General features: G+C 42.9%; 1 protein-coding gene across 1 annotated transcript in view; it reads right to left on the reverse strand.

Annotated features, from left to right (window-relative positions):
- Nucleotides 1–622: 622 nt before the first annotated feature.
- The window catches only part of LOC309554387 (guanine nucleotide-binding protein G(i) subunit alpha-1), a 137,746-nt gene continuing 121,884 nt past the window's right edge, over nucleotides 623–16,484 (reverse strand). Inside the window, exon 9 of the mRNA XM_082256060.1 lies at nucleotides 623–1,956. The gene's annotated coding sequence lies outside the window, so the exon portion shown is untranslated. The remainder of the gene's footprint in view (nucleotides 1,957–16,484) is intronic.

Here is a 16,484-nt window from a genome sequence, read left to right on the forward strand (position 1 = left end):
CAAACTCTCGAGTATTCTTGAACTCTACAGTGTTAAACTGCATTGCTTTTTCTCTTACAATATGTAGCCACCTATGTTTGTGTTTTTTTTTTTTTTTAAATTCAATAAAAAGTAACGAAGAAAAGTTTAAGCTGGTATTGTAGATGGAGCTCCAAATATGCACAAAATAATAATTCAATAATAATAAATCCTGTTTTCCAGTCTTTCAGGCACTTGTCCAGCCTAGTTATAGTTTAAAAGAAGCATACTAATCATTTTACCTGTGGTTCTGTGAAAACATTACTTTTTAATGCATTGGCCAAACCTAAAAATCAAGATTTTAAAAACGTGAGCAACATTTAACAAGGCAATTAAAATCTGAAAAAATGCAAGGTTTATTAAGAATCACTAGCAACACAGTTATACAGGAGAAAATCAAGGTACCCATGTAGAACACTGACCAGCTTGTGTGCTCTAATATAATACATAACACGGGCAATATGGTTTTCCTTTTTTTTTACAGGTATGCATCCGATTTTTTCTAGGTACTCCAAGTAAAAAAAAGGAGAAAAAAAAAAAAATCATCCAAGGCACAAAGAATTCAGTTGTAACCTTAATAATCAATCACCATGAATTAATTCCATATAGTGAAGTACAAAAACTTTAATGAAGAAGGTAACAACAAGTACAATTAATTTATACATGTTCTGGACAACACAAAAGTTACTGGTGAATTTCAGGTAAATATGAAGCAACACAATTTTGATGAGATCGACTAAGAGTGAAGCCAGCAGTCAACTCACAGTGAGGTAAAGGTGTGAAAAAGCTGTCTCTATGCAGGTTTTTAGTACCTACGCGTAAATCAGAATGTCTGAAAATTTTAGTGGTTTGTTTTAAAACCCAATAAAAAAAAAAAAAAAAACGCATCAGGAACTTTTTTCTTTAATTCCAAGGAGGGCCTACAACATCATACCACCCCTGAAATTTACAACGGTGAAGGAATGATAGGATTTTAAGACAACAGTGACAGTGAGGCAATTACAAAGACAGCATCACAAAGTCACACATTAAAATGGAATACCATGGAACATCATCTGGCTGCATGGTTCAATGGAAAGGCTCACGTGGACTAAAGTGTGGTACATATGTGGAATTAAATAATGCCAGACTGACTCATCTATACAAAGTACTGCCATGGTCAGCATGCCAAGAACAGGTTCCAACAAGAATAAAGTCATCAATCTCAAAATTTTTATTTTTTGTTTGCATTTCAATAGCCCACAAAAAATGTTCTAGACGAACACCTGGAAAAAATCTATTTACAAATAAAAGATTTGTTGATTTTAAAATGTATAAAAAATGCAATTTTGGCACCACCTGTAAGGCAATGCACAAGATAACTATTAGATAATAAAAATGCACAGTGAAGGCTCAGGCCGACAGGATGATTCTGTGTTACATGCCCTGGGGTTGTGCAACTTTAAGGTGTTCAGATTTCATTAGGCTTCATTATATATATATATCTATCTTACAGGCTTGCAAGGAAACATTGCAGAACACAGAATAAGGCAGCATGCATGCTTAAAAGGGAAAAAAATAAAATATACATTATTTCTTTAAATAACCTAAACAGGCGAGGAAAGAAAAAAAAGTAATGTCCTCTAACAGCATTTCATAAAACCGAGGATTTTTTTTTTTTTTTCTTTTTTAATAGAACAAATCAAATTATTAAAATATTCTGTTCAATGTCTGTACAAATAACATTCCTACAATTACAGTATACATACAATCAAATATACCTTCTCCATTGTGTGGCCTAGTAGCAGTTACTTTGTTTTTTGAAAATTTACAAGACATGAACATAAATAAAGCTAATAAAACTGGCAAGTACAGTACTGGAGTACTGGTCCGCTGTTCATTTAGTCTTAAACCACTCCAAAAGCCATCAAGCTATAACAGGGTGAAGTCAAATGCAATCTGAAAAGAAAAAGGTAGACATTATAAATGATATTAGTCAAATCCAAATACAAAGTCTATGGCATTTACTTTGTTTACAGTTGGCTATAGTGCAAGGATCTGGCAATATAGGGTTTATCTAGAGCAGGGATCCTCAAACTTTGGCCCTCCAGCTGTTGCAGAACTACACATCCCATGAGGCATTGTAAAACTCTGATAGTCACAGACATGACCAGGCATGATGGGAACTGTAGTTCCTGAACAACTGGAGGGCAATACTTTGAATACCCCTGAACTAGCAAGTAATAAGTGCTTTGAGTAACTTTATAATACATTAAAAAATTCCTGACATGTCATTATACACAGCAGCTTAATTTTTTTTTACTGTAGGTCTACGATCTATCATTAACAATCTGCCCTTAAAGTGATTATAAACCTTTAATTTTTTTTTTTTTTTTTTAATAAAAAAAAAATAAACATGTTATACTTGCATGCTTAGTGCAATGGATTTGCATAAAGCAGCCCCAATGCTCCTCTTCTGGGGTTCCCTGCCTGGCTCCTCGGCAAGTGCCCCATAGAAAGCAACTTTCTATCGGGACACTTGTGGTGGCTTGATTTGCATCCATACACACAGAGGGGCTCGGCCCTGCACCACCACAATTTGATTGACAGCAGTGGGAGCCACTGTTATCAAAATGCCCTGTGAGAAAGGAGAGAGCAGAGAGCCACAGCTCTTGTGCACAGCGCTGGATAGAAAATCAGACTCAGGTAAGTAGAAATGGGCCTAAGGGTAAAACAAATGTTCATGACCTAGCATAATTTCGCAATTTTGACATGTGTTGGTAAAACTGTACATATCACCACAACTATTTTGTGCATTCCAGGTAAATTATACTTTTTTTTTTTTAGGACAAATTGGGCTTTCATTTGGTGGTATAAGGTAATGGTTATCGCCTGATTTCGTTTTATCAAAGGAAAACTGGTCCAAAAAGAGAAAAAAAAAAAAAAAAAACATTTTTTAAACTAGAACTATACATTTCTTGTTACTACCATAACCTACCACCAAGAAACCCAAAATAAGGGGGAGGGGGAGAGAGAGAGAGAATTTTTCCTCTCCATTCACACGGAGAGATACATAGTGGTGGGCTTTACGGTGACTGATCACTGTGATAGCCAATCGAGGCTATTACAGCAATCGGGTGACCTGGAACCAGGCGTTCCGGGTACTGATCCTTAGTATAGGACCCCGGTCTCTGTGCAGTGCATATATGTGGTCCCACAGAAAAAAGCCCAGTCCAGTGGGGCCGCATATATGCGGACTGTCGTCATGATGGTGATAAGCTCCATTCTAGTGCTTTTGCCTTGGCTGAGGTGTTCAAGTCTTCAATTTCCTCTCCCACATTGATCAGACTGCAATAGTGTATTTTTGTAACAAATTACATGTTGGGAGGCTGCGATAGGGACTGATCTGTGTACAGCAGAACACTTTGAACATGGCAGCCGCACTTGGATTTACAGAATTGTGTTGTCCCGGTCCTTGCAGGAATTACATATTACATAGCAAGCATACATTTAAACATGAAAAACATGCTAGGTCCACTTTAAAATTACAGGAAGCATTTGTTTTCAAAAAAATATATTGGAAAAAGGGGTTTTGATCTCTAGGATGCCCTATAGTAAGGTTTTGCCATCGTCCCTGTGAAATCGTTGTGTTTTGGGTTTGGTGCCTCAAACCAAGGTTGTTGGGACTTTAAGGGCAAGAGTAAACAAAGTAAAGTATCATAGAATAAAAATTGAACAGTTTATTTTCAAAAAAGGTTTTACAAGGTAATAGACAAGTTTGTCGTGGATGGGTTTAAGGTCTATCGGTGAGAGAAGTGAAGAAGTTAGAAAGGTAGGTGACAAGGTGAAAAATGGTGACTTTTGAGGAACATTTGTCTCTGTTCCATGCGTGTATTTCAGGCTTGGAACTTAGTTCAGAGGAAAATGTCCAGGAGATTATCCTACGCATTTCAGCTGTATAGGCATTAGTCTTTTTCAAGGATAAGTAACCATGTCTAGAAACAACAAGGAATTGTAAGTTTTTTGCACATATGCAGAATTTAAAGTAGAATTATGCAATGTGCTTTATGTTACATACATCTTTCTTTTGTCTGGTCCATGTGTGAAAGGTTTTCCCCAGGTTTCTAAGTCGCATCAGGAACTAAGGCTGCTTCTATAAAATGACGTGTAATTGAGATAAATTACTTAAAAAATGCTATTTTTTTTAGGAAAAGGAAATAATTGTAGATAAAAAATTATGTTTACTTACAGGCTAAATCATATAGATTAGCTGTACTGGTAGAATCCAAAAAAGGAGTTCCTCAAGATGAGAAAGTTCGTAGCTATAAAATATGTAAGGATTTTAAATATGAATGATTGAAAAAGAAGATGAGATGAACAAAGAAAATGGTGCGTTACCCGGCCTTATAAAGCGGCACTTCCTTGTTGCGCAGGTGTCAAATTAGGCAGCTGCGCATCCAGAATGCCGTGCGGTCGTGATATGTAGGCCGCCGACACGTGGCACGTGCTATGGAGTTTGGAAACCCCGGTTGGGGGGGAATCTGGAGAGGCAAGCATTGCCATCCTTTTAAACTCCTAACGCCCCGATCATTGATCGGGGCTTTCCGTGCCGGGTGCGATCAAAAAGAAAAACTGAGGGCGATCATCACATGTGGAGACTTGACATATTGACAGAAGAATATGTTAAATTATATATATATATATATATATATATATATATATATATATATATATATATATATATATATATATATATATATATATATATATATATATATATATATATATATATATATATATATATAAAAAGATAGTCATATATAATTTTGAACAAATCAAAAACTTAGTTATTATGGATACATTTCAAGATATCTTGTATTGTATTAACAGCAGTTGAAATAAAAACAAGGTTGGAGGTGGCACAGATTATGCCTGGGTAGGTTGACGGGTAGGGGGAACGAGGAGAACAGTCAATGTTGGGCATAGATGGTGTACTTCCTCGGGATGGGCATATTTTTGGTATAAGTCTTATGGCTGAAAGATGGGAGGTTTACTTGGGTAGACATAATTGTATTTACAGAGAAAGAGATGTTTTTCTCTCGGTTCTGCTCTCAAAAATATCAGGGCCTGAGGGTGGGAAGGGAGGGGGAGTGTTAGGATATATTGGTGACCTTGTATTGTTGGGGCCATTTTGGAGAAAAAGACTCAAGTATTTTGGTGAATGGATGTCTATAGTTTTTGAATGGATCCAACGGATATTTTTTGGGGAAAATAGAATTAATCGTTTTTTCCTGAGGTGAAGCCTTCCAGGAAAGGACGGAAGCTTCCCGCTTCGTTTAGATCTGGTGGTATTGCTGCTTTTAAAAAGCGAATCCACCTCATTTCGATTTGCAAGAGTGTTTTTTTCCAATCCCCTCCTCTCCTTGGGATATGGATTCGATCTAGGGCCATAAATGTTATCTTGGGCATTTTATACTTCTGATCATAAGCTATGTGTCTCCCAAGAGGGACATAGTAGTTCCCAAGACGCATGGTTTGTAGGCGTTTGTTAACCCTTTTTCCAAACTCTTGCCGAGTTTTGCCGACGTAAAAAGATCCACACTCGCATCGCATTAGATATACTATCCTTTGGTTTTGCACAGATCTTTTCTAGATCCTTCATTATGTTGTGAACCAGGCTTTGGTTTAGTGAGCCAGCTTTTCTAAAAGTAATGGGGGGGTTATCCGGTACCAAGCCAGTGATGTTTGGGTCTTCCTTAAGTATAGACCAATGTTTTTTTAGGATGCTCCTTATTTTTTGATGCTCGTTAGTATATCTCAATTATTCTAGTGGTAGGTTCCTCATTTCCACATTCCAGTTTTTTGTTTCCTTTGAAGGAGTTGTTCCCTATCTTTTAACTTCACCCTCTTAAAGGCTTTTCTCAAAGATGTCTTTGTGTAGCCTCTTTGCATTAGGCGTTCAGTGAGGGCATCGGCTTCCGATTGAAAATCTTTCAAATTAGTGCAGTTCCTTTTAAGTCTCAAGAACTGGCTGTAAGGAATGGATTTTTTCAGGGGTGTAGGATGAAAGCTGGAAGCGTGTAGTATTGTATTACCTGCAGTCTCTTTTCTATACAAGGTTGTCAAGATTCTTCCAATCTCATTTTTGCAAATCCATGTATCGAGGAAGGAGACTTGTTTCAGCAAAAAACAAATTATATTGATAATTTCTTCCAGGCAATCATAGATCATGTCTTTCGGGCCATTACAAATAAATCAGTATATCGTCGATATATCTTTGCCATATCATGATGTTATTTACAAAAATTTGTTGTTTTCCTCTTTGGATAGGAATTCTTGCTCCCACATCCCTAGATAGATGTTGGCATACGATGGGGCTTAGCTAGTGCCCATGGCGACCCCACAGGTTTGGAGGTAGTAGTTGCCACAAAAGGTGAACACATTGTGGTTCAGAATAAAATCCAGCATGTCTACGATGAAATCCTTAAATTTTTGATCGTGTTGGCTTTGTTGGTCTAGTGCTTTATGGACTGCGATGAGTCCCTTGTTGTGAGAAATGTTATTATATAACGATTCTACGTCAATAGTTATTAGATATGTATCAGTTGGTATCGTTAGATCATTCAGGATTTTAAGTAGATGTACTGTATCTTTGGTGTACGAAGGTAGCTTGGCAACATGGGGTCTGAGGTACATGTCAATGACCTTGCTCATTGACTCAGTGATGTTTCCATTGCCGGAGATTATGGGTCTTCCTGGTGGGTTTACTTGGTCTTTGTGTACCTTTGGTAATGCGTAAAAAGTTGGTATTCTTGAATGGGTGGTTCGTACATACTCCCATAGTGTTTGAGATATTGTTCCATTGTTTAGTGCTTTGTCGATTTTTTTGTAAAAGTCTTCATTATAGGTTTTTGTCATTACAAGCGATATTTTCCTATAGCATTTCTTGTTTGCTAGTATGCTCAAACACATGGATTTGCATTTGTCGTTGTCCATGACGACAACGTTTACTCCTTTGTCAGAGGGTTTGATGGTAATTTCCTCATTGTTTTTTAGCTCTTTTAAGGCTTCTTTTTGTTGTTTTGTAAGGTTATGTGTTGTTTTATCTTTGCATATTTTTTCAATGTCTTTGGTTGTTTGTCTTACGAAGAGTGCAATTGCCGGGTTGAGGTTGAGTGACGGAAATTTGTTAGACTTCTTTTTGAATTTTGGGTCTTTACTTTTTTTCTTCCTCGTCTTCACTGTCCACTAGTACTTCAGGCTCCATTAAGTCGTCTAGATCGCTTTCTAAAATAGAAACATGAGGTTTCCTAGGCCTGTTAATATGGACGCACTTAAGGGTACATCCACGTTATAATATGTGCTTGCAGCAGATGCAGAGATGTTCCATGCGCCCATGTGCAAAGCAGTTCCATTCACGCTTATTGAGATGCAGCAGCTGCATTAACACACCCGCTGTTCCCATTTTGATATCGGTGCAGTGGCAAGAAACAGTCCAACAAGGCATCCACTGATTAGCCAAGTTGGGAGGGGTGGGCAGATGACGTTACGATCTTCACCACAGCCAATCTGTGGAAGCCTTGATTTTGTACCGCCATTATGCAAGTCTCCGAAGATGCTACCAGAACACAGCGCTGCAAACTATGTCGTGGATTCTGCATGCAGTTTGATACTGCATCCACAGCAGCCGCATCAATTAATACAGAAAATGGTTCCTTTGGGTCAACTTGGCCCACATGAGATATTTAAAGTGACAGGAGACTAGGACTTAGGCTTAACTGCTAATTTGGAATGGGATTTAAAATTTAAAGTATATATCTGGGCTACAAAAAAAAAAAAAAAAAAAACAGTACATTTCTGCAATACATTCAATACCATGCAAGAAAGAAATATATGGTTAACCTGCTGGAAATCCTATGAGCTCCTAACTTCTTATTGGTGGCGGACCTCACTGTTGCTAAGGCTAATAAAATCCCAAGCAGTACTATAAAAAGGGGGAGGTGTAACAACATAGTTGTGCAAAAAGTCACACAGCAGTGCTCTGGTTTCACAAATACATCACAAACATGGAGGCTGCTTGCTCATGAAGAGAATTTGCATGGCAATCAGGATTGCAATATTAAAGCTCGGTTCATATTACTGTGCTGTGGCAACACATGGCACGATACTTGCGTGGGCGCAATGGAATTCACTCTAAATGCCACCCCAATGCACTTTGCCGACAGAGATGCGCTGCAGCACACTGCATGGCAATACACTAACTTATGCCACAGTGTACTTCCAGAAAGGATGCAGGTCAATTTTCTGGGCTTTTGAGGCATGTTTCCAGCACATTAACTGCTTCAATACAGGAGCCGTCACCCCCTTCCTGCCCAGGCCAATTTTCATCATTTGGCGCGGTCGCCAATTGCGTGGTCATGCAACACTGTATCCAAATTAAAAATGGATTTTTGTAAAATCTTACCGTAAAATCCTTTTCTCTTAGCTCATTGACAGACGTAGTCCTCGGTGATACAGCACCTTCGGGTTATGTTGCCTCCACAGGAGTAGGACTAGACAGGAAATAAAATGCTCTGGCCACACCCTAGGGGCAGTCCCCGAGGGTATATCCTCTCTCTCTCTGCCACAGCAAATCAGTTATGTCACAAAAGCAGTGTTTAGAGAATTTAACCCAACTCAAAAACAGAGGGGCGGGTACTACGTCTGTCAATGAGCTAAGAGAAAAGGATTTTACGGTAAGATTTTACAAAAATCCATTTTTCTCTATCGCTCATTGACAGACGTAGTCCTCGGTGATACAGCACCTTCGGGACGTCCCAGAGCAGTATCACAAATGAGGGGTGGGAAAAATGGAAATCAAATCCAAATCTAGAAGGCCCAACCGGTGCCAACTAGAAGTTTACAATGCTCATCCTTAATGATGAGACTCAACAAAAAAAAATTTTCAAACAGAAAAAAAACCCTTGAGGTAGACCACCGGTCTCCTCAAATTGCGGCCTGCAAAACCTTGCGGCCAAATGAGGCATCCGCCGATGCCATCACATCAATTTTATAAAATTTTGTAAAGGTATGTACTGACGACCAGGTGGCCGCCTTACATACCTGGACCACTGACGCCTGATGGCGAAAGGCCCAGGAAGTACTGAGCGCTCGAGTGGAGTGCGCCCTAACAGGGAACGGAGGACTCTGACCCTTAATAGAATAAGCCTGTACCACCGTCTGTCTAATCCATTTGGCAATAGTCGCGGCAGATGCAGGCAACCCCTTTCTGGGGCCATCCGTGATCACAAAAAGTGAATCCGTCTTACGGAACGATTCCGTAGCCTTCAGGTATACCCTGATTGCCCGAACCACATCCAAGGAATGCAACGCATGTTCCCGATGATGATTGGGCTGAGGACACAAGGAAGGTAGTACAATATCTTCATTCAGATGAAAATCTGAAACCACCTTAGGAAGAAAGGATGGCTTAGGATGGAGTACTACCTTATCCCTATGAATCACCAAGTATGGGGACTGGCATGATAAAGCAGCCAGTTCTGACACCCTGCGTGCAGAAGTGATAGCCACCAAGAAGGCCACCTTCTGGGATAAAGTAAGCAAGGGAATCTCCCTGATGTTTTCAAAAGGAGGTTTCTGTAGAACCGACAAAACCAAATTAAGATCCCAGGGCGGTAAGGGCGCGCGGACTGGTGGAGCCAGGTGCCGCACCCCCTGGATGAAATTCCGCACCAAGGACTTGGTAGCTAAAGGTTTCTGAAAGAAGATTGCTAATGCTGAAACTTGACCCTTGATGGTGCTCAAGGCTAGTTTCTGCTCAACCCCTTTTTGCAAAAAGGCCAATATTCGAGTCACCGAATAGGTACGTGGAGGAAATCCTAAAGATTCGCACCACGCGATATAAGTCTTCCATGTGTGATAATAGACTCTGCTGGAAGTCGCTTTCCTTGCTTTAATAAGGGTAGGAATGACTGAAGCTGACAACCCTCTGTCCTTCAGTACTTGGGTCTCAATGGCCAGGCCATTAAAACCAGCGACTGTAAAGCACAATGGTAGATTGGTCCTCGAGACCGCAGATACTCCCTGAGACGTAGTTCCCACGGAACGTCCGCGACTAGCAAGTCCATGTCGGCCAGGCCGGCTTGACGAGGCCAGCCTAGAATTTCTAGGACCACTGGCACTGACGGGATTTGAACCAGGCGTCCCTAGAGCTATCTGGCCCCGACCATCCGAGAAAGTCTGGTCGTTTTCTGTTCCCACACATTTATCCGACACCTGATTCCTATCAGGAACGGTGATCTCTCCTGGTTGAATCTCAGGGACCGAAGTCACCCGGCTAGAGGCTTCTTGGTCTGTCTGGTCAACCAGATCCGATTCCTGTGGGGAATTGAGACTAATCTTAGGAAAAGGTAAAGGAAAAGATCTATTCAGGGAACGGTGACTACCGCTCCCTGTAGTACTTAAATGTTGGAAGGGAAGAATCGCACCGGTAGTAGTAGTCGATGCTCGATCTAATGTCCTGAATACCGGTGAAAACGTCCCCCCACCCTCAACCCGGGTGGGGGCGCACCTTCAGGCTGTGTAATCCTTTGCTTCGGGTTTGGCTGAGTCGGTCCTCTGTTTGTCCGACCAGCCTTTCTTGAACCCTCCTGGAGGAGTCTTGCCTTTCCCGCTTGTTCCAGCCGGGCGTGCGAACCCTTTATGGGCGGTAAAAAAAAGGTCCTCGCTTGTTGCGAGGTCCCTTAGCTTTAGCAGCCTGTGGCAAGAAAGTGCTCTTGCCCCCAGTGGCATCCTTAATAATCTCATCTAGGGTGGCCCCAAATAGGCGATTCCCCTGAAAGGGGAGATTCGTCAAGGTCTTTTTGGAACCTAGGTCAGCTGACCAGCATTTTAACCACAGCACACGTCTGAGGATTACCGCTGACATAGATGCATGCCCTAATAGGGGGGTAGCATCCAAGGCTGCGTCACAGACAAACTGTAGCCCTTGTATAATCGGTTCCATCAAATCAGATGTTCCCTGGGAGATATCTTTTCCCCTTAGGTCTTGGCGTACCAATCTCGCCCATTCCGTTAGTGTCTGGGAAACTAGACCAATAACAATTACTGGTCTAAATGCTGACCCTATCAGGGAGAAGATAGTGCGGGACTCCGCTTCCATCTTTCGATCCACCGGATCCTTAAAGGACGAAGTGTCCTCCACTGGGATAACCGTGGCTTTATTCAGCCTGGAAATAGGTGGATCCACCACTGGTGGTACCGTCCATTTCTTAATGAGGGATTCCTCAAACGGATAGCGTCTAGCAATACGCTTGGAAATAGTAAAGGTACGCTTAGAATGCTCCCATTCTCCTTTAATTTTATTACCAAAACACTTGGGTACAGGAAAAACCTTCACCGTTTTGATGGGCTTGTTAGTACCAAAGGGAATCTCTGTTTCAGTTGCCTCTGCCGGTAAAACCTCAAGTCTTAAGGTTTCCCGCACCGCCACAACTAGTGCGTCCACCAATGCTTCTTCCTGAATTATGGCGGAAGAATGAACGTCCTCCTCACTGTCTGAGGGAGCTTTACCTGAGATAACAGCCCTTGCAGAGGGACATGCAGCTGCAGTGACCATCTCTGAATCTGAGTCAGAGGTGTCAGATAATATAGGGGTAGGCGGGGGTCGCTTTCTTGACCCCCGACCCTGACAGGCCGCCTCCACCCGAGCCACCATAGACTCCAAAACTGCTGTAAATGCATCCATACTCTGTGCACCGGCGGGTCCCGTGGCCCCCTCGAGGGAAACAGGTGGGGGTACTTGTGTGGCAGGGTCCATGATTATTCCAGTAACTACCCGGAAAATACAATCCAAACTTAAATAAAAAACTTTTTTTTTTTTTTTTTCAGACCCCCAGCGCCACAAAAGCCCCTCAGTGTTACCTGCTAGGGTTCCCTATTGATCGAGAGAGAGAGAGAGATAGACCCCCAGGCTCACCACTTGATGCTCAGAGTTCACTGCAACAGGTTACAGCGCTGTCTTCACAAACAGGAAGTCTTTTGGCTGGCTGCCCGGGAAGAAAGGAGGCGGCCCCACCCCTCTGCATGCCTTCCGGCGCCTCCCCTAGCTCCACGAGGTGTTTGAGTCACCTCAAACATGGCCGCCCCCATGCTGCAGACACGAGGCTACGCCAAAATGGCGGCCTCGTGCGATCTACGGCGGTCTGATACAGCATAGCGGCGTCCTGCAGAGTAACTAGGCATCGCAAAATCTTTCTCTCATGGAGATCAGCTTGACCGGCGGTACCGAACCCTGGCGGAACCGCGTGGCCGTCGGGAGACCTGCTTCAGCTGGAGGAATGACCTGGCAAGCCGCATACCTGTCCTGTGGCTTCTGACAGGTAGGATACTTCTAGTAACACAGTAAGATTCTAGTGCTGCCACATATTACAATCATTTAAACATACTTTGTAATTAGATTGTCAGCTCCCAAACCAAGCCTGCTGGCTTTTTGTACACACAAATCACACTCAATATAGGGGGATCTGTGCTATGTTATAGGATAGAGGGGAACACATCCTTACCATTACAGAGAGGGGCCCGCGTTCACCACAAGACCCGTCAGGGGGAAAAGGGGAACATACTACTCACCATACCGGAACCAGGCGGGCGCCAACTCCTGACAGTACCCCTCTCCACCGAAGTTGGAGGGCTGTCGACCAATACGGACGCCGTGACTCATGGTCCTTGGCGTTTCAGCGAGACGTTTAACTCGCAGGGTCAGTCCCCTCAAGTGGGACTATGTCGGGGCCGACCCCGCGCCGAGCTATGGCCTGCACGCGCTCGTAGGCTGAACTGGGGCGACCACTGGATCTCAACATCCCGCCCGTCGCCCAGTTCAGCTTTCTTGCTTGAAGATCTCACAGGAACACTGGAGAAAAAAAGCTGTCTAAAAAAATCTTTTCTAAGAAAAAAATCCTGCCAGGACCGAAGATCCCAGCAAGGTATCTAGGTCCTTACTCCTGACTAGACAGAAAAAAACTGATTTGCTGTGGCAGAGAGAGAGAGGATATACCCTCGGGGACTGCCCCTAGGGTGTGGCCAGAGCATTTTATTTCCTGTCTAGTCCTACTCCTGTGGAGGCAACATAACCCGAAGGTGCTGTATCACCGAGGACTACGTCTGTCAATGAGCGATAGAGAAAATGTTATTGTTTATTTCACACAATCAGAGCTTTCTTTTAGTGGCATTTAAATCACCACTGGCTTTATTTTTTCCTAACAAAACGAAAAAAGACCAAAAATTTTGAAGGGGGGAAAAAAAAAAAAATTGTTTTAGATTTTCGTTTTTCCTCAAATGATGTGCACCGATATGCTGCACTGATGGGAGTAAATGGTGTTACTGATAGACACTGCTGAGGCTGCACTGATAATCAGTGCCCTGATTACCTGTACATGTCTCCCCTGCGAGGAGATGCCGCTGATCGACTGTCCTCGCCTCAGACAGTGCGAGGCGAGGAGAGCCGATAAACAGCACTTCAATGTTTACATGTGACCGGCTGTGATTGGACACAGCAGATCACATGGGTAAAGAGCAGCCTCATCGACTCTTTGCAGACATCGGATTTGCGCCGTGTCCTAGGCCGCTGCGGGTGTGCGAGAGAGGAGACACTGGTGCAACGTCATCCCAGACAGAGGGGAACCTGCCCGCCGCCATTGTACTATAGGGCGGGTGGGAGGTGGGTAATTTTGTATTATCACAATGCATCACCACTGGTCAGGTGTGAGTCTAGCCTAAAGTTTTAGTAATCTGGCCATGTTAATACACTGCTCATCAAAGACCTGTATGAATATGGAGCCCCAATGTTACATGGTTTCTGTCTATGGGAGCATGGAGTGCCACACTGAGTAGCAGAGCAGACAGGGGTGCGGCATGTTTACCAAGAATGCAAGCTGAAAAAGAACAAGAACCCTCCCGTGCCTCTGATAGGAAACCGCAAGCGATCTTCTCTTTTTTATATCAAAGATAATTACTATCAAAACTGATTTATGTTTTTGCTACAATAAACAATGCCTTAGCAAATTTAGAGTGATTACGTTTGTACCCAAAACAGAGTCCCGGCCTAGAGCAAAGTAGGTAAAGATAAAGGACTGGGACAAAAAAAGGCCAACAACTTCCAAAGTAAGTGCCGGTTCACATTTATGTGATGCGGGAACACTGCAAATACACTGTGGGTTCCCGCATCGCATTCAAATCGCTGGCAGTTCACACTACCATATGCGAATCTCTGAGGGTGTCAATACAAAGTTAACAATACGATCCGATTAATGTCCAAACTGTCAGTTCGCACTGCATTATGTAAACTGACGGTTCGGACATGAATCAGATTGTATTAGTATGAGCCACCATGCGATCCGATTTTGCTGTAGACCCAAAAAAAGGGTCCTGTGCGTGTTCTGTCCGAATCTGATGCAAATTCAGCCATACAATCCGTGCGCTCCGAATCACATGCGAGGTCTGTCATCGCTATAGTGTAAACAGGGACTATTACAGCATTTTTCTATAAAGCAAATGAAAATGAAACTTTGCTACAATGTGTGGTAACAAAAGTGAGTACGCCCCTAACTTAAAATGTCCAAACTGGGCCCAAAGTGTCAATATTTTGTGTGGCCACCATTATTTTCCAGCACTGCCTTATCCCTCTTGGGCATGGAGTTCACCAGAGCTTCACAGGTTGCCTCTGGAGTTCTCTTTCACTCCTCCATAATGGACATCACAGAGCTGGTGGATGTTAAGAGACCTTGCGCTCCTCCACCTTCCATTTGAGGATGCCCCACAGATGCTCAATAGAGTTTAGGTCTGGGGACATGCTTGGCCAGTCCATTACCTTTACCCTCAGCTTCTTTAGCAAGGCAGTGGTCATCTTGAAGGTGTGTTTGGGGTCGTTATGTTGGAATACTGCCCTGCGGCCCAGTCTCCGAAGGGAGGGGATCATGCTCTGCTTCAGTATGTCACAGTACAAGTTGGCATTCATGGTTTCCCTCAATGAACTGTAGCTCCCCAGTGCCGGCAGCACTCATACAGCCCCAGACCATGACACTCCCACCACCATGCTTGACTGTAGGCAAGACAGATTTTGTCTTTACTCCTCACCTGGGTGCCGCAACACACGCTTGACACCAACTAGATTAAATAAGTTCTCATCAGACCACAGGATATGGTTCCAGTAATCCATGTCCTTCGTCTGCTTGTCTTCAGGAAACTGTTTGCAGGCTTTCTTGTGCATTATATTTAGAAGAGGCTTCCTTCTGGGATGACAGCCATGCAGACCAATTGATGCAGTGTTCGGCGTATGGTCTGAGCACTGACAGGCTGACCCTTCACCCCTGCAGCAATGCTGGAAGCACTCATACGTCTATTTCCCAAAGACAACCTCTGGATATGACCTCGAGCACGTGCACTTAACTTCTTTGGTCGACCATGGCGAGGCCTGTTCTGAGTGAAACCTGTCCTGATAAACCAGTGTATGGTCTTGGCCACTGTGCTGCAGCTCAATTTCAGGGTCTTGGCAATCTTCTGATAGCCTAGGCCATCTTTATGTAGAGCAACAATTTTTTTTTTTTTAGATCCTCAGAGTTCTTTGCCATGAGGTGGCATGTTGAGCTTCCAGTGACCAGTATGAGAGAGAGTGATAACACCAAATTTAACACACCTGCTCCCCATTCACACCTGAGATGTTGTAACACTAACGAGCTACATGAGTATATATATATATATATATATATATATATATATATATATATACATACAGGAAGTGCAGAATTATTAGGCAAATGAGTATTTTGACCACATCATCCTCTTTATGCATGTTGTCTTACTCCAAGCTGTATAGGCTCGAAAGCCTACTACCAATTAAGCATATTAGGTGATGTGCATCTCTGTAATGAGAAGGGGTGTGGTCTAATGACATCAACACCCTATATCAGGTGTGCATAATTATTAGGCAACTTCCTTTCCTTGGGCAAAATGGGTCAAAAGAAGGACTTGACAGGCTCAGAAAAGTCAAAAATAGTGAGATATCTTGCAGAGGGATGCAGCACTCTTAAAATTGCAAAGCTTCTGAAGCGTGATCATCGAACAATCAAGCATTTCATTCAAAATAGTCAACAGGGTCGCAAGAAGCGAAAAACCAAGGCGCAAAATAACAGCCCATGAACTGAGAAAAGTCAAGCGTGCAGCTGCCAAGATGCCACTTGCCACCAGTTTGGCCATATTTCAGAGCTGCAACATCACTGGAGTGCCCAAAAGCACAAGGCGTGCAATACTCAGAGACATGGCCAAGGTAAGAAAGGCTGAAAGACGACCACCACTGAACAAGACACACGAGCTGAAACGTCAAGACTGGGCCAAGAAATATCTCAAGACTGATTTTTCAAAGGTTTTATGGACTGATGAAATGAGAGTGAGTCTTGATGGGCCAGATGGATAGGCCCGTGGCTGGATTGGTA

Source organism: Pelophylax lessonae, assembly GCF_965119305.1.
Source record: "Pelophylax lessonae genome assembly, chromosome: 4".
In the NCBI taxonomy this organism is placed as follows: domain Eukaryota; kingdom Metazoa; phylum Chordata; class Amphibia; order Anura; family Ranidae; genus Pelophylax; species Pelophylax lessonae.